Below are 22360 nucleotides of genomic sequence, written 5' to 3' on the forward strand. Positions count from 1 at the left end.
CCTAATCCAACCTTCTGGTCCTTCGTCATGCTTTCTTCTGGCCCCAAAGTCCCTTCTCTTTGCTGATCCAAACCCCAGTCATTATTCAATTGAACCACTTCCATGGCATCTTTCTGACGGCTAGCATCCTTGTTGATTTCCTTGGGATATAGTTTAAGGTAGTAGTTAAGAATCTGAACTCTACATTTGGGAGTGTGGTTAATTCTAGGAAGAGGAAAAAGAGGTGTGATTAGGGAGGGCGTGTCCAGCGGACTTCATCTATCAGTAACAGGTCTCAAGCTGGACGATGGATATACATGTATTTTTTTAAACATAGTTCTTTATATCTTTTTGTATGACTGAATTATTTCAAGAAAGAAAAGGAATAAGTCATTCATTAAGTGTGTACCTTGTAGAAGTTATTTAACTTCTTTATGTACCAGTACCTCATTTGTAAAATGGATATGATGATAGCCTCCACTTTATAGAGAGTTGTGAGGGTTAATAATGTAAGTTAATGCCTGCCAGGTATTTACAAACTGCTTGACATGTAGGAATCAGTCAATAACTATTAGTAATTGTTGTCCTCTCTCTCTTCCTCCTGAACTCACTAGAGTACTTTTGCTGAAAATTATATAATTCAACACTTAATTGACCCTAGGCTGGTTCTGTAATTTGTGCTATTTTTTTCTATCACACTGCTCTTTTCTCCTCTGCCTCACATTGATGGCAGGCACTGTGTGTTATCCTTCTTCATTTGCTCTGTAACACCCCAAGTATATTCGAATAGATTAGGAAATACTTACAGGTTGATTGATTGGAATGGTCTTTTCAAGTATTAAATATATGATCCTTATGGTTTTTTCACTCATCTATGTCTGAATAATAAAAAAGAAACCCATGTGTGTTTGTTACTTTCCTCCTCTAATATGACCCATGAGACAGCCACTTTGGGCTCAAATTTGAAATATATGAATCAGCAGAGGACACACTCATTCACAAGCTTTCCAAAGCCCACCCACCTCTTCCTTTTTCCATTGAGTACTGGAACATCACCCAATAATTCAATAAGCATGCATATCTCCCCATTCTCAAAACAGTATTTCTGAGGGTTATAATCTTCTGTTTCATACTTTAAGGAAAACCTGAGCTAACCAGTTGCTCCAGCCAAGTTCCATTGGTGATAATCATCTCATTCTTGGTGGGACTATTTTAGGGGCTGCTTAAACCCACATTGTGGGTTCCAGAGCCTACAGAAGAACTAAAATCTCATCTGGAGCTGGCTGCAGGGCATCACTTTACCCAGAAATAATCCATCTCCCAAGCTGTTGCTTGTCCCTGGGGTGGATCCAACCCAACTCCAAAAAAAGGGGGTCCAGTAGACTGGTGTGAACCTCTAATGTGTTCTTGCCAATGACTCCATTCATCACACTCCAAAAGTTCCAGGAGGCCAAGTATTTCCACAGGTGTTCCTGATTTGCAGGTAAGAAAACTTAGGAGATCACGGTCTCTGTCTCCAGGCCTTTTAGTTAGAGTTTGGTGCCTCCTAGTCTTGGGTTCAGTTCATCTAGTTTCAAGGAACATGCTTAGCTGGACTGCCTTTGCTGGGATTTGTGACTGGGCAGCAGAGGACAGAGTGGCAAAAGGGAAAGGCAAGGGTTTGGAATAATGAAGATAAATAATTTCAAGAGGAAACCCCACTCAGTGTGATAATTAGGTGTCTGAATTTTATCTCTAAATGGGTTATAAAGTATGCTAAAATGATAAAATTGGACACTCAAATGAGTCATACTCAATTTTATATAATGAACTCTATTGCCTACAAAGTAGAAGCATTTTAAGACAGAAACAGAAGGTGTAAATAAAGGTCATGTGCAGCATAAATCATAAATGCCTCATATGCTCCGACTTCTCCCATCTCCACCTCTGTCCTTATCTGCTAAATTGCATCCCAGTTACATTAAAAATACACATGCACACTACCAACAGCAACCACAGAGACTTGTCTGGCCTGGGAATTCCACACAGTCAGGTCTGACTTCTGTCAGTTACCCCAGATTCTAAACTAATTGGCTTGATGCTCAGATGAAAGAATCTAAGTCTAGAAAGGCAGGAAAAGCCCTCTCCTGTGACCAAAGCCATTAAACCTCAATTAGGACATAGACAGGGAAGGTGTAGATGAGTCTGGGGTAATTACCAGGCATCATCTGACAGCTCAGTTCCTGCAGCCTGGGCCAGAGCAGGTGATTTGGAAATCTGATCTCCAGACAGCTGCAGACGGTGCAGGCTGACTGCACACTGCCAGCCGGACCTCCCTGCCACGGGCAGCTCTCTCCAGTGTGTGGCCCCTCACAACTTATCACTAGACGGTCAAGCACACAGAAAGACACCCGGGGGCAAAGATCTATAGATTCCAGCCCAGGAGACAACCGTTGAATGGAGGGGTGGTGCTCCTTATTATGCTTTAGAACCGTCTCTACAAAACCCCTTCTAGCCGTGCGTCAGGTGAATTAAAAACTACCTAAAGGCTACATTGCTCTCGTCCTAGGAATGTGGAAACATTTGATGACTAGCTGGCCCAGACTGTTTGCTAAAGGCTTCCTGAGGTTGGAGTGATTTGTGCCTCACACACTGGAAGTTCAATAAGGAGAGGGAGGGGGTCACTCTTGGTATTAGGGACTGAATTGTGTGCCCCCCAAATTCATATGTGGAGGTCACAACCCCCAGCACATGAGAATGAAACTGTGTTTGGAGGTAAGGTTGGAAGAGGTTAAGTTACAATGAGGCCATTAAGGTGCGCCATTGGCCCTAATACAATATGATTGGTGTCCTTATGAGAAGAGGGAATTGGGACACAGACTGAGGGACACTAGGGATGCATGTGTACAGAGGGATGACCACATGAAGAGTCATCCAGAGGGTGGCCGTCCGCAAGCCAAGGAGAGAGGCCTCATGTGAAACCAACCCTGCCAGCACCTTGATCTTGAACTTCCTTCTACTGTTTAAACCACCCAGTCTGTGGTATTTTGTTAGGGCCTCAAGCAGACTAACACACATGGGTTCATTAATTCACTCAAGACATATTTGTTGTTGAACATTTATTATGAGCCAGATATTGTATAGTTGCTAGCAATACAGAGCTGAAAATGACAAACTGGCTCCCTGCTGTCATAGAGGTTGCATTTCAGTGGGAGGGATAAGTCACTAAAAAGGTAAGTGAATGAACAAATTAATTTTAAAGAGTGGTAAGTGTGATGAAGGAGCCAGAACAGGATCATGTAATGGAGAATATGTGGGGGCAGCTTTAAATAGGGCACTCAGAAGGCCTTTCTGAGAGTGATATTAAATGTGGGAACTGAAAACAAGAAGATACTAGACATGCAAAAATCTGGGGAGGAGAATGGGCAAAAGTTCTGGGGCAGAAACAAACTGATGTCTTTGAGGAAGAGAAAGAGTGAGAGAAAAGTGGTTTGAGGTAAATTTATGTCTGGAAGAAAGGGCTAGAATGCCCTGAGGCAGACCTCTGTACATAACCTTGCCCTCCCCAAGATGGTGAGGATGGTTGAAGGTCATAAGTTGAAGGAGGCACATGTGAAGGTGAAAAGACACAGAGCAGAATCCCGAGAATTGAATCTAAGCCCCAGGTTCTTGGTTGGCCTGGACCAGTGGCTCTCAACCCGATGAGAATCAATGCTTCGTTCTATGGCAAATATTCCACCAGATCCTGTTCATTATCCTGAAATCATCATAAATAATATAACCTATCTGAACACATAATTTTAAAAAGTTTTTATTGGAATATAGTTGATTTACAATGTGTTCACGTCAGCCAAGTGAATCAGTTATACATGTATATATATCCACTCTTGTTTAGATTCTTTTCCCATATAGGTCATTACAGAGTACTGAGTAGAGTTCCCTGTGCTATACAGTAGGTCCTTATTAGTTATCTATTTTATATATAGTAGTGTGTATATGTCAGCCCCAATCTCCCAATTTATCCCTCCCCCCCACCCCTTGGTAACCTATATAAGTTTGTTTTCTACATCTGTAACTCTATTTCTGTTTTGTAGATAAGTTCATTTGTACCCTTTTTTTTTAGATAACACATAATTTTTAAAAAATCAGTATAATGTCCTAACTATAATAAAAGAGAAACATTTAAAATAAAACAAGTTCAATACATAATTATGCAGGCACAAGTATATCAGAGGAGAAAACAAAGTAGCGAGCTGCTGGCAGGTAGAATCACATTCACACTGTGTTTAACTTATGGTAATGTCATGTAAATTTTAGGATTTTTGTCAAATTGGGGGAAATTTCTATCAAGCTTCTTTCATTTATGAGCTTTAAGATTTCTTGGTGTTTCAGGTTTCCTTGTGCAATGACTAATCTTTAATGCTCTCCCAATTGTCAACAATCATTAATCACTTCCCATATCCTTTAGGTGCCAGGAATTCTAGGATACATGCACACCCCAGGAGGACTCTTGGACCTGAATCTGTATCACAGTTCAGGTGGTGAGGTGCAGTAGGGATTTTCTGAAAGCCAATCCTACCCTGGAATTAACTATATAACTGTAACTTAACTATATGTTGCAGTGTCTGTGAATCACATAAGTGTTTTCTACTAAACCTAACACCTTACTCGACTTCCTCTAAGCTGGATCACAAATATGCCTGTGACCTGACAAGAGGGGAAGTGTTACAGACCAAGATAGAGTAGAAAAAGAGATTTGCCTTAAGCAATTAAATATTTTACTTTTGTAAAATTTAAGAAAACCTATGACCATGTGAATGCTCTGTGGTCCTCGCAGGCATGCATATCAGAGGCCCTGGACCTGAAATTTCATTAGCTTCACTATTAAAGTCCCTCTACTCCTACTCAACTTCCTTGTACTTCTGACCCCAAGCTAGCAATATATATATACATATATTTCTTCAGAAAATGGGGGCGGGGAGCATATATATTCTCAAGTTAACGTTTTTGTTTTCTTTAGTTAAATACCCAGAAGTGGAATTGCTAGATCATGTGATCTATGATTGCTAGCTCTATTTTTAATTTTTGGAGGAAACTCGATAATGTTTTCCATAGTTGCTATATCAATTTACATTCCCATCAATAGTGTACAAGGGTCCCCTTTTCTCCACATCCTCACCGAAACTTGTTATTAGTTGTCTTTTTGATAATAGCCATTCTAAGGAGTATAAGGTGATATCTGATTATGATTTGATTTGCATTTCTTGATGATTGTGATGAGCATCTTTTCATATGCCTGTTGGCCATCTTTATGTCTTCTTTGTAAACATGTCTATTCAGGTCCTTTGCTTATTTTTTAATTGGATTGTTTTCTTGCTATTGAGTTGTATGAGTTATTTATATATCATGGATATCAATCCCTTATCAGCTATATGATTTGCAAATATTTACTCCCATTCAGTATGTTGACTTTACATTTTGTTGATGGTTGGTGTGCAGAAGCTTTTTAGTTTGATAGAGTCCTAGTTGTTTACTTTTGCTTTTGTTATATTGCATTTGTTGTCAGATTTAAAAAAAATCATCACTGAGACTTATGCAAGGAGTTTGGCACCTATATTTTCTTCTAGGAGTTTTGTGGTTTCAGGTCTTACATTCAAGTCCTTAATTAACTTTGAGTTAATTTTTGTGTGTGGACCAGTTTCATTGTTTTACATGTGACTGTCCAGTTTTTCTAGCAACATTTATTAAAGATGCTGTCCTTTCCACATTGAATATTCTTGACTTCTTTGTTGTATATTAGTTGACCATATAAGTGTGGGTTTGTTTCTGGGCTGTCTATTTTGTTCCATTGATCTATGTGTCTGTTTTTATGCCAATACTGTACTGTTTTGATTATGATAGCTTAGTAATATAGTTTGAAATCAGCTTTGTTCTTCTTTCTCAAGAATGTTTTGGCTATCTGGAGTCTTTTGTGGTTCTACACAGATTTTAGGTTTGTTTTCTCTATTTCTGTGAAAAACTGAATTTTAATAGGGATTACATTGAATCTATAGATTGCTTTGGATAGTATGTATATTTAAACAATATTAATTCTTCCAATCCATGAGCATGGAATGTCTTTCCATTTATTTGTGTCTTCTTCAATTTCTTTCATTAATATCATAGGTTTCAGTGTATAGATCTTTCCTGGTTAAATTTCTTTCTAGGCATTTTATTTTTTGATGCAATTATAAATGGGATAGACTTCTTAATCTCTTTTGGATAGTTAATTACTACTTTATAGAAACACAAAAAAATTTTTACATTGATTTTGCATCTTGCAACTTTACTGAATTTATTTATTAGTTCTAACAGTTTTTTGGTGGGGTCTTTAGGGTTTTCTATATATAATATTATGCCATCTGCAAATAGTAACAGTTTTATTCTTCCTTTCCAGTTTGGATGCCTTTTATTTCATTGTCTTGCCTGATTGCTCTGGCTAGGACTTCCAATACTATGTTGAATAAAAGTGGTGAGAGTGGGCATTCTTGTCTTGCTCCTGATCTTAGAGGAAAACTTTCAGCTTTTCACCATTGAGTATGGTATTATCTATGGGCTTGTCATATACAACCTTTGTTATATTGAGGTATGTTTCCTCTATACCCACTTTGTTGAGAGTTTTTATCAAAAAATGGATGTTGAATTTTGTCAAATGTTTTTTCTGCATCTGTTGAGATGATTATAGACTTTTTTATTCTTCATTTTATTAATGTGGTGTATCACATTGATTAATTTGTGGGTGTTGAACCATCCTTGTATCCCTAGAATAAATCCCAGTTGATCATGGTGTATGAACTTGTTAAGGTATTGTTGAACATGGTTTGCTAATATTTTGTTAATGGTTTTTGCATCTATATTTATCAGGAATATTGTCCTGTAATTTTCTTTTCTAATGGCATCCTTGTTTTGTTCTGGTGTCAGGGTAATGCTGGTCTTGTAAAATGAGTTGGGAAGCATTCCCTCTTCTGTTTTTTGGAAGAGCTTGAGAAGGATTAGTATTAATTCTTCTTTGAAAGTTTGGTAGAATTCACCAGGGAAGACAACTGGTCCTGGACTTTTGTTTGTTGTGAGGTTTTTGATTACTGATTCAATCTTTTCACTAGCAAATTGTTCATATTCTCTATTTCTTTATCATTCTTTATCAGTGTTGGAAGATTGTATATTTCTCGGAATTAATCCATTTCTTCTAGGTTGTCAAATTTGTTGTTATATGATTATTCACAGAAGTCTCTTATGATCCTTTGTATTTCTGTGGTATGATTTATAATATCTCCCCTTTCATTTCTGAGTCTATTTGTTTTAGTATTTTCCTTGTATTAACAGAGGGGTGTCATCTTTCTGGCCCATCCTTTCTACCTGTACTCTGCATCATGGTCTGGGGACATGGATCCTTCAATTATTTTTCTTTTTCCATCTTCAACTAATCCCAATCAATTGGTTGTTGCTTTTTACCTATAAATAAACTCAAATCTCTCTAAACTTAAAGTTCTTCTTGGTCCTGAATAAACCTCCAGTCACTTTTCTATTTCATTTTCATTTTATAGCCAAGATTCTTTTTAAAAATGATTGACACTTACTCTCTCTATTTCCTTACCTACAATTGCCTCCTCACATAGTCAAATATCCACCCTCACCACAGCATCGACCCTCCTTCCTTCAAGGTTTCTAGTTGTCCAAGAATCTTCTAGTCTCCAAATTTAAGGAGAACTTTAATTTACTTGACATATATGTGCATTTACCACTATTGGTCAGTCTCTTATTTTTAAGTCTCTTATATTTATTGGTTTATGTATGTATTATCTACATTGTTCCAGAAATAATGTAAAGTGTCCTGTCAAAGTACAAATAATTTAAAGAGATAAAGTAAAAATTTTAAAGTGCTTTAGAGGTTCTCTAGGCACTTAACATATGTATTTAATGAACTGTAAATGTAATCAGTATTGTTACCTCTCTTTAGATAATAGAATGATCTAAGAACACTCAAATCAGTCTCTTCAAACTGGTATACATCTTTTGGTCCTTTATTTCAGTTTTATCTTTTTTAACCTATAAATATATATTAGTGTTGGTTTTAAAGAATAAATGATTTATGTTTACCCACATACTTATCAGTTTCTTTGTACATTTTTTTTTTAAATCTCATGCCTTTCATCTGGAGCCAATTCTTTCTCCTTTATGAAGTACATATTTTAGAAGTTTCCTAAATGTAGCCCTGTTGATGGCAAACTATTATTTTGCTTACCTGAAAATTTCATATTCTGTTCTTATTCTTGAAAGAGAATAAACAACCCTAGAATGACAGCTTTGTTTTCTCAGTACACTGAGAATATTATTTTACTGTCTGTTTTTACTAAGAATTCACATGTCAGTCTTCCTCTTTCTTTATGAATGTTCTTTTCTCCCTGTCTACTTTTAAGATGTTGTCTTTGTCTTTGGTACATTGCATATCACTACTGTGTCTTAAAACACATTCTGCTTGAAATTTGTAGGTTGCCTGGAGATAAAGATTGGTTTCTTTAATCAATTCTTTAAAATTTTAGCCATAATATCTTCAGATATTACCTCTCTTTCAGTCTCTTGTCTCCTTCCATAAATTTGGTTAGTAATATTTTGGACTTTTTATTGTATTTTTTTTTTTTTTGGTGGTACATGGGCCTCTCACTGTTGTGGCCTCTCCCATTGCAGAGCACAGGCTCTGGACGTGCAGGCTCAGCAGCCATGGCTCACGGGTCTACCCGCTCTGTGGCATGTGGGATTATCCCGGACCGGGGCACGAACCTGTGTCCCCTGCATCGGCAGGCGGACTCTCAACCACTGTGCCACCAGGGAATCCCCCTTTTTATTGTATTTTTAATGCACTCTTTTATTTCCTTAATACATTAAATATTTTGTTGTTGCTCTTTGCTTGATAATTTTAGAATATATAATCTTTGTTAACGTGAGAGAAGATCTCTGCTATTTCTGTTGATTATTATTTCAGTGTAATGTTTACTTTGTGTTTTAGTGTTTTGTGTTTTTTTTTTGTCTTACTATGATTTTATATTCAAACATTGTAAAGTCTAGTTTGCAATTCTGAATTCTTAGGAGAAACTTTTTTTCTCAGGGTGATATATTTTCCCCCTTCTTACTGAAGAGAAGCAACTCAAACTAGACAAGATTCTTGGTGTTCCTCCTCTGTTGGGCTGATTTATTTATTTTCAATCTTCTCTTAGGATCCTCATATTTCTAGAGCATCTCCTGTTAGACTCTTCCTCTATTGTCTCCTACTTTGTGTACCCTACATGGCTATCAAAATGAAAGCTCAAGGTCTCTGGAGTTCAATAATTATTTCTCTGAGAAAGTGGGCCTCAGTGCCAGCTTGCTTCTCTGGATCCATGCCTGCATTACAATTTTTGCTTTTAAGGTTTCCTTACTTACCAGTTCAGCAATTCATTTGAAAATATCTTAAAAATTTTGTCCAGCATTTTTTTTCAGAAGGAGGATTGTTCAGGATATCTAGTCTGTCCAATTGCTAGAAGTGCCAGACTCTCCTGCTTTCTTGATAATTTTTCCTCCCTTCTCTTGAGATCTCACTAATTTTTCCCTTTCGCTCTTTTTTCTTAGCCTTCTTCATTGGATCCTCTTTTTCTGCTCATCTCCCAAAGGTCAATCTCTCACAGTATTTTATCCTCTATGCTTTCCTAATCTGCTTGGAAAACACATTCTGCTCATGCCTTCAGCAATCAGCTATACACTGATACCTTCCAAGTTATGCAGTGTCTAGGCAAATCAATCTTTAGAGCTTTGGATCTTTGGGTCTAAAAGCCTGCTTTATTTGGCTTTACCCATGGCATCACAAATGTAATGTGTCCAGAGTTCACTTAATCACCATCCCCTCACCTTGTTTTTTTAATTTTTTGTTTGGGAAAATGACACCAACATCCATCCAGTTAACCAATATAGAAACGTGGGAAGCATTACAGACTCTTACCCCTCCCACATTCTCCCTATGCAACTGATCACTAAGTCTGTTGATTCCACCACCTTAAAGCCTCTCAAGTATAACCATCCTATAACCGTCCTCTCCATCACAACTCCCACATCTTAATTAATTAAGAGCTTCATCATTTCTCTCCTGGATTGATGTAATAGCCTCCTAAATGTCTGCCATCAATCCACAGTCTTCACTGTAGTCAAAGTAATCTCTCTAAAACACATATGTGATCATCTTATAACCTGCCCCTTCCCCTACCTAAAATACATCAATGACTCTCCATAAGGCACAAGATAAAATTCACATTCCAAGTTCATCTCTTCTAGTCCCTCTTAACCCAGACTGGAGACAAATTGAAATATTTGCAATTCCCCCAGCACACCATGCTTTCTACACCTTTGTGACTTTGCACACACCATTTCCTCTGCTTAGAATTTCCTCCCTCTTCTTCATTGTCTGGGCTTACATATTTTTACTTAATAGACACAATGTACATTCATCTATTAAGACAGAAATCCTCCAAGTCTCCCACCTACCCCACTCTGTTGAGTATCTTTCCTCTGCACCCCTGATTCATTCATTCAAGGAACATGTATTGAATCTGTATTATGTATATCTATCATCTCTATCTATCACTATGGCATGATCCTGGGCCATAGGAAAGTAATAAAAACCAAGAAACAATCCATATTACATTGTAGTGTAATAAATACGAAGATAGCAGAGAGCACAGTGAAGGGGAAACTGAACCAGCCTTGAATGAACAGAGAGGGTTGTTCATAAGTTGATGTAATTGCTTCCTCTTCTGGTTCCTTACCTTTGATTTTTCTATGCCTAGCATTCAATCATTTGTGTATGAAATAAATTAGCATATGGTTCGTTATGAAATTTTTTTATTTTCATAAATTTTGGTAGTTTAAATCAGCCTAACCTCTGCTTCTTATTACCACACTAGATATTATGAAGCTCCAAGTAACTGTGTTCACATGTTCCAGTAGGTCTTTTCTAACCCTGGGAAAATAATGGCATCTGACCCAACAGGACTAGCAAAGATCAAACCCAAGAAATGAGATGAAAATATATTGAAATATATTTTTATAATTTTTTATACATTCATTTTTGGTTTATTCCAAAAAGGCACCATAGAAGTGTATAAAAATATACACTGTTCAATGGGATAAAATATATTATCAAGGGAATGAGAGCTAAGGGGAAATAAGAAAAGGCATATTACAAATCTGGAATAAGATTAGTACTTGGAAGTACTAGAGAAAGGCAACAAATTTGACTCTAAGCTTCTTACCAGCCAAAACAAAGAAAGATCATGATTAGTCACAGTTCTCTGTAAGAAAAATAAAACAAACCACATACTCAGAAAGAGCACAATTTTATCGAAAACTGATTCCCAAGGAATTTCTCCCATGAATGCATAAACTGCTGCGTGATATGGTAGACAATAGTCCTAACACGATCCCTTTAATAGCTCCAATCACAGATGTAATGAGTCTGTCTCATTATATTCTTTCTTGTGGGTATTTGGCATAATTCCAAAGAACAAGTCAGTAAAGCTGTTCTACAAGGAATAAATTTCAGTAAAGCTTATGAAAAAATTCCAAGACTTTAGAATCAAACAGCTGAGGATTGAGTCCTGGTTCAGTTAAACACAAGATGTATGAACTTGATCCTGTTACTTCCTCTTCCTTAGTTAAATTATTTGTAAAAACTGTGATGACAATACATACTACCTTTTTGATTCTATACGTGGTTAAAATTCAGAATATGTAATAACAACAATCAACCTCCACTAAGCTCCTCCTCTATGCCAGGCATTGTTCTAAGCACTTTACATGGACTATCTGATTCAATCCTTAAAGCAAGTCCATTAAGTGGGAATTGTTATTCCCATCTACCAACTAGGAAACAAACTAGAATGGTCAGGTAATTTGTTCAAAACCACAGAACTAGGGAGAATGGAGTTGAGATAATCAGCGCAGACAGACAGATTGTGGAGTTTATGCTCTTAAAGCATTCTGTTTTATAATATTATACAATTTTAAGGCATCTCTTGATAAAAATCATTTCTCACAACCACAGTCTTAATAGCAGGTTCATGGTAGCTTTATCTTGTGATAATCTGGAAAACAGATTTTTCTCTATAGCAATTAAGGTGAGATCTCTTTACTTTGCCAAAGGTAGTTTCATCAAGTTCCTCTAATAAAAATCAAGGAGTCTGATAGAATAAATGGCAGGTTACCCTATAGAGCTCTAAGACCAGAAGAGTTAATCCTTGTGTTCTGCTTACTGTCTGTGGCAAAGCAGCCTTTTGCTGTCTACTCACCTCATTTATTCAGTTGACAGACAGCTGTTGGCTAATTGGCCTGCTGTGTTGCCTCTTTGCCTGGTTTGTGTGGCAAGGCAAGTCTGGCAGGAAGCCTTAAACAAAGCTCACCCAGCATGTCTTCAGCTGCGCTAAACTCTAAAAATAGAAAGCTCAAGTTCTGCAGAGCTGAGGAGTCGAACATCCAACCAGTCAATAGGTTTGTCAACTCAAGGGTGGCTTGTGTTTCCTATTAAACTGGGGTTGAAATGACAAGAGGCAATCTTTTGAGCACTCGAGTCTAAACAGAATGGCACATGACTGCTATGGACTGGGCCGAATCCTGGCTATAAATCATAACAACAGCCTGAAACTGAGCTATCACAGACTCTTAAATCTCCAAAGTGTGGCCTGGGTAAGCCATTAGGAAAAGTTGGCCTTTGTAGATATTAGAATTCCATGCCTCAACGCATAAGGCACACCTTCTTATAATCCATTCCTTTGTTTCATCCAGACTTTTATTTTCTGGAATTTTCCTCTAAGCTTCATGACCCAATCGAAGGTTAAAGAGGGTTCCATTTTCCACACTATTTTAGAGAAAAGTGGCAGCATATCAGAGAGAGGAAGTATTTACCTATGTTTAAGTCAGCCTGTCTGGATCGACATCTTTGCTCCATCCTTTACTAGGTATGTAACCTTGGACAAGGTAATTAATCTTCATGGGTTTCATTATCACTCTTAGCTTTGGTCTCATTATCTGTGAAACATGGGCAATAAAAGCACAAACTTCACAGAGTGGTTTTGAGACTAAAGGGAGATAATCCAAATAAAGCACTTAACATATGTTCTAGAGAAAATGCTCAAAAGTTATTTCATCATGATGATTAATATCATGTATCATCTGGAGACATCTTACTGGAAGCACTCGGGGAAAAAGTAGTGCAGATCTTGAGTTAACTTTAGAAATCCAAAATGATACAGAGGATAACAAAAGGAAACTCAATCATATTCAGGAGTGAAATACTCCATAAAACACTACACTCTTCAAGGAAAGTCTTTTTCATTTTGGTAATTGGGGATTTCCTGCTCCTCATTCATTTACCTAAAGGGAAGCCTGCTTATTAGCTACCTACCCATTTACACAAAGGCTAAAGTCTTCTTTCCCTTATACGGGTTGGTAAAACAAACTTCCACAGGCAGAGAAAACCCATAGCAGCTATCAATACTAATCATCTTAGTCATAAATCTGAATGCACAGTGAAAAATTACTTGAGAACAATGTACAGCATTTAAACAAGACACAATGAAGAAACATAACTGGTATTGGAGGAAATAGAAATCTTGCATAAGAAAGGAGAAAACTAGAAAAAAATTCTACCAAGTAACTTTGGGAAAATTAAAAAAAACTATTTCATCCAAACAAAGAACAGATGGTTATGACAGAGAAAAAAAATCAGAGAAGGAAAAAATATTTAGGAAATTAAAGCATTAGTGGTCCTGCAATCAGTTTCCAAAAAATTAAATGAAAGGGGTCAAGTAACAGAGTGGACATGGATGAAGAATATTAGTTATAGAGAAAGTAAGTAGACAAAATTGTCCATAATGTAAGGCAGAAGTTATTGGTCAGCAATCTGAAAAAACATAATGAAAAATAAAATTAATAACAATAAGACAACCTGAAATAAAAATTCTAGATTATGTCAACAAAACTTTAAGCATAGGAGCAATGGAGAAAGCATGCTGGTAGTCTCATATATTTTAGGAGGGATGGGTTGTAGATGCTGAGTAATTATCTATTTTGTTTGAAAATATGTTGAAATATGATTGATCAAAATTTAAGTATTATCATTAGGGGTATACAAATAAAAGGTGTAAGGTTCAAATCATTTACAAGAGAAAGAGAAAAAAAGAAAAAGAAAACTCAGACAAGAGAAGCAGCATAACCTGGAGGTTAAGGTCATGGTCTCTAGAGATACATTGCTAATATCCAAGCCCTGGTTTGGCAATTTAGCAGTTATGGGACCTTGAACAAATTATTGAACATTACTAAGCCTTTCTTCATTTGCAACGTAAATCATAGGGTTATTTTAAACATTAAATAATATAAAAACCCAAAATCCTTGTAATATGGATTAGTACATTGTACATTGTAAAGTACCCATACATGTCAGCTATTAATTAAGACTACAAATGGTGGGAAAAATAGTAATAGACAACTTCAAATGACAGCAATAAGTCCAAATATATCAGTAATCACAATAAACATGAGCAGGTTATATTTCCATGTTAAAACACAGTTTCCTAAACTGAGTGAAGATGCAAAAACCAGATAGATGCTGCTGGTCTAGGTGAAACAAAATGTTACTAAAATTTTGAATATGAATATAAATGATACACAGGCAGATGTTAAAACTATTAATAGTAGACAAAATAAAACTCAAACAAAAAATCTTTAAATGAGTTAAACAGAATTCTTATGAGAAAAGTGTACATCCATTCACTTATTTATTAGTTAACACCTACATTTATTTTTTGAACATCTACAATGTGCCAGCCATTGTCAAAGTGTTGGGAATATAACACTGATCTAGACAAACACATTTGCTGCCTTCAAGAACCTTATATTCTAGTGAAAGAAGACAAAAATAAATTTATGAATGTATAAATATAATTGGTAGTGGTTAGAACTATAATAATAATAAAGGAGATCAAGGAGACTAAAAATGATGGGGGCTTCTACTTTAGTAGGTAATCAGGAATGCCTTTCTGAAGAGGTGACCTGAATGGAGTGAGCTAGTCATGTGAATATTAGGGGTGAGATGGGTGGGAAAGTGTTCCTAGGCAGAGTAAACAGCATAATGTATTCTCTATACACAATGTATACACAAGTGCAAAGGCCCTGAGGCAAGAACAATCCACCAAAACAACATCAAAATGGATAAAGCAAGATCTGCTGGAAATAAAAGGAGAAATTCAGAAATACAGTGATGGTGAGTTGCTTTATCAATGTCTCAGAAATTGATAGATTAAATGGTCATAGCTAAGGGTATAAATTTAAAAATCAAATTAACAATATTGGTTACATATACATGTATATAACTTACCAAGAAACAAGAAAACAGATTTTTCTCAAATAGACAGGAAGAACTGGTTCTATATTAGCTATGAAAAACACTAATAAGTTCTATAAATAAAAATCAATAGGTGAATATTCTCTAATTATAATGCAATAAAACTAGATATTGAAAAAAGCCAAGTATTATATCCACTTAGAAATTAATAAAATACTCTTCTGAAAAAATGAGGGTTTAAGAAGAAATCATAGTAGAGTTACAGACCATTTAGAAATATATAAAAATCAAATTACTACATTAAAATAAAACAACTCAAATGTAAATCAGTACTCAATTGACTATGTATTATTTAAGTGCATTTTTCTAGAAAACAAGAAAGAATATAAATAAAATAAGCATCCAATTAAAAATGTTAAAAAAGTATAAAAAATAAATGAAAGGGGCAAATAAAGATCAAGCAGAAATTAATGGAATATATATAAAACTATGAAATTAATAAAATTAACACAAACTTCAATTAAACAAAAATCATTTTTCTTTAAAAGGTCAATAAAATAGATAAATATTTAGCTATTTAAAGTTTAAAAAACCCACAAATCGCATGATAAATCAATGAAGAAGAGAAAACAGATACAAAAAGATTTCAAAATTAGAGAATATACTTATCACTTTTTTTTTCTTTTTTTTTTTGGCCAGACCATGCAGCATGCACGATCGTAGTTCCCTGACCAGGGATCAAACTGTGCCCCCTGTAGTGGGAGTGCAGAGCTCTAACCACTGGACCACCAGAGAATTCCCCTACTTACCACTTTTTCATCATTGAATTTGGAATGTAGATGAAATGGATGACTCTAGAAAAATATAAAGCAAAAAAACTGACTCCAGAATACATATGAAACCTGCAAAGAACAACAGAGAACAATAATCATAAAAGAATTTGAAGTAATTATCTATCTTTATAGAAAAATTTGAAGTGATTTTCCTGGCATGTTCTATTAAGCTTAAAGAAACATGTCATTTCTCTGTTTAAACACTTTTAGAGCATATAAAAACATGGAACATTTTCCAACTGATTTTTCAAGACTAGCATAATTCTGACACTATAACCGAAAAGGAGAGTATCAAAAAGCTAATAGATAAATGTCACTCATGGTCATAGATGTAAATATCATAAATAAATATATGCAAGTAAATTCAGGCAGCTTGTAAAAAAAGAGTAATACATTGTGCAAGAACGACTCAACATAGGAAAAACTGAGCATAATGCAATGTTTTTATGTTTCTAGATTAAAAGACATGAAAATACATAATAACCTTAATAGAGACCCCAATGCCTACCTGAAAAAAATTCCTAATAAGAATATAAAGAAATCATCATTACTTTGATAAAGGATAATTACCAGGAAACTCCTGTAAACATCAAACTACAAAGTGAAACTTCAGAAGCATTCTCACTGGCAATAAGAACAGGATAATGCATGAGAGGCCACCAAAATGACATTTGTCAAGAGACAACTTGTTGATTGGAAAAATAAAAAGCATTGAGTCAGCCAGTATTTCCACAAAGCATTCTTATCCATGCATAACTTCCAAAAGAGACTTTTGCATACTTTTTAACCAAAGTAATTACCTGTGTGTGTGTGAGTGTGTGTGTGTGTGTGACATTGTTAAAAATACTTCCTTCTAAGGAAGGAAAACTGTTCTTTAGGCAATGCTCAATTTTATTTTTTGCATAATTGTAATTTGCTAGACACATTCCTATGGAGCATAGCTCATAGGACATGAGTGATACTGACTGAACAAATTAATAGTTGGCTTTAAGTGCATATCTTCATGCAGGAAAACAGTTCAAATGCACCATTAGATGTTTTTGTGGGCTGTTATGCTCTATGGAAGCCATGTAATTGACACTGACCATGGGACCCAGAGTCTAATGTAATCTCCTGGGAGTCAAAAGACTCTTGGAAAATTAAAAACAAGTCAAATTCTCTAAGCGGAAGTTTTGGGAACCAGCACACTCTTTTAGAAATCTAATAATTTTTTGATCTGTAATTAAAACAGTATTAAGTGACTTCCCCTTAACTGACTCATGGGATTAACTGACACTCTAGTCCCTCCATAAAAACTAATTTCTGAATCCCAAAGCATGCTGAGCTTCTAGGTGGTGAGTCACTCTTCAGAAAGCCCTCTCACTGTTGTTCTTACCAGCTGAATGCAAGGCTTGCATGATAATTCCCAAACTTGTTTGTCAGTTGTAATTGTTATTGGAATTAGGTAATTTAATTGAATAGTATTTAAACCAATCACAAACAATAATATAAAACAGAATTACTGTTTCTATGAAAACTAAGTTGAAAGTTTAGAAAGACTTAATTAAGGTAGGTGGCTACCATCTACCTTGTACATTCTAGGTATGAGTGTCCTCTCTGTTTTAGACCTTACAAATAACTTCTCCCAATCTGTCACGATGTCTGATTACTTTATCCATGTTATTCTTTATTGGGCAAAAATTAACTTTTGCCTTATAATTTGGGCTTTTTATAAGAAGTCCTTCCCCACCTCTAGGTCACAAAGATAGATTCTTATGCAAGATTGGCTACATAAATTGCCAGCCCAGTGCAAAATGAAAGTATGGAAACTTTTGTTCAAAAATTATTAAGAATTTCAAGATGGCAACAGTAGGGCATTCAACCTAGCCCTGGGCCCTTCTGAATACTGGGCCCTGTGCCTGTCCCACACCCATGAAGCCAGCTGTGTTCTGATGTCATCTTCTATGAATATAGCTATTTTACTTTTCACATTTAAGGTTTTAATCTCTCTAGAGTGTACATTTGTATAAAATGTAAAATAAAAGTTTCATATTTTTTTCTTTCATACAGTGAACAAATTTTCCCCAAATCATCTACTAAGCAGCCTGTTCTTTCCTTATTGTTTTATGGTGCCATTCCTATCACATTAAGTTTTACATGGATCTCTCTCTGAGCTTTCTAGTCTGTTCCATTGATCTGTGGTTTGTTTGTTTTGTTTTTTGTTACTCTAGCTAGTTCTCACTTTTGACTAATTTGCCTTTGCTATTCATGGACCTTTATTCTTCATATATGCTCTTAGAATAAGTTTATTAAGTACCTGTAAAAGTCTCTAGCGGGAATTGTGATGAGGATTGTGTTAAATTTGTAGATTAATTAGGGGAGAATTGGTATCTTTATAATATTTGTTTATCCACCCAAGAACGTGGACTATCTAGCTAATCAGATTTTCCTTTAGATCCTTTATTAGGATGTTGAAATTATCTCTAGAAGCTTTGTGTCCTTTAGGTTAAGTTAGATCTTGGATACTTTTTGTAATAATATATTTTTATAAATATTTTATATTTTCTAATTGATTATTTATAGTTTGGAGAAATGATCTTAAAAAACTGATCCTATATCCCGCATGCTTTTATTACTTCTAAGAGTTTGGCTATTCTTTTATTTTTTTCCTCTATGTAAATGATCATATTATCTGCAAATAAGTCCAGCTATTTAACATGTAGAGCCCAGCACAAAATGCAAATTCAGGACCCTTTATTTAAAAAGCAGGAAAAAAAATTGCTGGTAAGAGTACTAAAATGTAAGGTTTTTTCCAGGGGTCTTTCTCTTGGCTTGCCATGGTATTTTACTTCTGCTGTTGAATGCTGTTCTAAGTAAAGTGAAGTTAAAATTTTTCATCATCAGCACGAATTTTACCATTCATCTTCATACTGTGCAATGCCAATTTAAAATGCAAATATAAGAGCATTTAATTTGTATTCAGAATTACACAATTCATTTTTTCATAGCTCATACATGCATATGTTACCAGAACAGTGGAAATGATACGCACAAAACCAACTCAACTATTTTTATTTCACTGCTTGATATGTGCTGAGCATTCTACCAACACTCTTGGCCTTCTGCTCACTGATGGGTAAGAAAGGATTGAAATGAAAGGGAGCTATGGCTTGGCATATCTTTCCCTTTTCTTCTGTGTCATAATTTTCAGCATAAGTGTTTGGTTAATACGGGCAAGTAACATGAATAAAAAAGGTATAGGTTTCTTTAGCCATTCATGTTTCTTAGAACATCTTTGCCTTCCTTCTGCATTTAAAGTAAGTTCTGTGTTTGAACTGAAAGCATGCCTTCTCCTGGCTATCAGGACTCCACTTACTTGGTCATCAATATCACACGCTTACCTTTTACTTATTATGAGTGTTGCTGAACTCCTGTGCATCATGGGTGCACCAGAGTTCTGTGCTCATGAAGTATTGTGAACACTGTGTGCAAATGCAGTGGAAGAAAGAGTGTACTGCACACTTTCCCCTCTGATCCCATGAATGTTCCATTGTCCTATTAGATTTCATTTAACAGTTCATATATAAAGTTATTAAGAATTCGACCATGGGCAGAGCACTAAACCAAGCCTGGGGCCCTTCTGAGAGGAGTCCTGTGCCACTGCAGAGGTGGCATGCCCATGAAGTTGACCCTCCTGTAAATAATGCCTACTATATTTCTTCCCTTCCAATTCTTATACCTTTCATTTCTTTTTTATTTCATTATATAATTTGCAGGTGATAACAGTAAATATCTACTCATTTACAGATGTTTGACAATAGTAGCAATGATATTTGGCATTCTATTCTTGTTACTGATCAAATGTGTCTAAAATTTCTGTATAAAATAACAATTTTGCTATATTTATGTTACCTAACCTTTAAGAATAAAGTTTCTTTCTATTCCAAATTTGGTGTATTTTTTTAATCATAAATACATATTGAAGTTTATTCAATACTTTTCCTCAACCAATTGATGTAACCCTATGAATTTTCTGCTTAGTCCATTAATATGGTAAATTTTATCGATTTTTTTCTTGTTAAACCATCCTTGCCTATATGAGATAAATTTTACTAATCTTGATATAATTAAAAATATACTGAAAACCATAATTCAAAAAGATACATGTACCCCAATGTTCATTGCAACACTATTTACAATAGCCAGGACATGGAATCAACCTAAATGCCCAACAACAGATGAATGGATAAAGAAGATGTGGCACCTATAAAAAGGAATGAAATTGAGTTATTTGTAGTGAGGTGGATGGACCTAGAGTCTGTCATACAGAGTGAAGTTAAGTCAGAAAGAGAAAAACAAATACTGTATGCTAATGCATATATACGGAATCTAGAAAAATGGTACTGATGGACCTAGTGACAGCGCAGGAATACAGATGCAAATGTAGAGAACAGACTTGAGGACGTGGGGGGAAGGGGAGGCTGGGATGTAGTGAGAGAGTAGCATTGACATATATACTCCACCAAATGTAAAATAGATAGCTAGTGGGAAGCAGCTGCAGAGCACAGGGAGATCAGCTTGGTGCTTTGTGACTACCTAGAGAGGTGGGATAGGAAGGGTGGGAGGGAGACGCAAGAGGGAGGGGATATGGGGATATATGTATACATATAGGTGACTCGCTTTGTTGTACAGCAGAAACACAACATTGTAAAGCAATTATACTCCAATAAAGGTGTATAAAAAATATATACTATTGGATTTGGGCTTCCCTGGTGGTGCAGTGGTTGAGAGTCCGCCTGCTGATGCAGGGGACACAGGTTCGTGCCCCGGTCCGGGAAGATCCCACATGTCATGGAGCGGCTAGGCCTGTGAGCCATGGCCGCTGAGCCTGCGCGTCCAGAGCCTGTGCTCCGCGACTGGAGAGGCCACAACAGTGAGAGGCCCGTATACCGCAAAAAAAAAAAAAAAAAAAAATATATATATATATATATATATACACACACACTATTGGATTTGGTTAGTTAATACTTTATTTAAGATCTTTTACAGCTATATTCACATGGAAATGGGCCTGTGAAATAGACCTTTTTCTCTGATTTTCCTTATTCAGTGTTAGAATCAACATTAACTTCATAAAATGAGCTGCACAACTTTTTCTTTTTTTCTAATTTCTGGAAAATACTATATAAAACAAGAATAAACCTTCCAATTAAAAGTTTGTTAGAACTCATCTGTAAAGATGTCTGAGACTGAGGGTGTTTTAGAGAAGAGGTCTTTAATTGTCCTTAATGCTTATTAGACTACGTTTTCCATTTTTCTTCCCTCAATTTTGCCATACTATATTTTTTCCAGAAATGTATCAGCATGTATACATAATACTTTTAAATATTATTTTAATACTGTTTGGGTTATAGTTCCATTTTTTTGCTCTTTATTTTGCATCTTTTTTCCTATTAGTTTTGATAAAGTTCTTTTTTATTAATTCTTCCAAAGACCTGCTTATTTTAATTTTTTTCCCATTTTTTCACTTTATTTGATTTTAATTAATCTTTATCTTTCTTAAATCCTTCCTTTTTGTTTAATTGGGTTGAATTCCTTGTTAATATGATTTCAACTTTTAAAATTTCATGATAATTGTATGTAAAGCTGCAAATTTATCAATAATACAAATATCTTGGTGTGTCTTAACTACCTTGAAGAAATTCTTCACCTATCCCCACTCCATTATATTGATTTGTCTAAAATTTTAATTCTGATTGTTATAGATATATATCTCTTTCTCTCTTACTTTTTAAAAATATTCCCACTTAGATAAACTCTTTGATCAGCTTTAATTCTTATATCTCTTATAACATCATTCTGATTTATTTTTCCTTTTATTTTTATTTGCATACTCTTTTTGTTGTCAAACCCAAGTTTGTGTACCCAATGCACAATGAGGCCAAAACATCAGAGTCTGAAGCAGAGAAAAGTTTATTGCAAGGGCCAAGCAAGGAGTATGAGTGGCTCATACTCAAAAGACCAGAACTTCTCAAAGGTCTTCAGGAAAAGAGTTTTTAAAGGCAAATTGAGGGGGGAAGGCTGTAGGTTGCATGACTTTCTTCTGATTGGTTGGTGGTGTCTGATTGGTTGTTGGTGAGGTACAAGGGTAGCATTCTAGGGATCTTGTCCTCAGCCTGAGCTTGCCATC

This window comes from Lagenorhynchus albirostris, chromosome 2 (assembly GCF_949774975.1).
Source record: "Lagenorhynchus albirostris chromosome 2, mLagAlb1.1, whole genome shotgun sequence".
In the NCBI taxonomy this organism is placed as follows: domain Eukaryota; kingdom Metazoa; phylum Chordata; class Mammalia; order Artiodactyla; family Delphinidae; genus Lagenorhynchus; species Lagenorhynchus albirostris.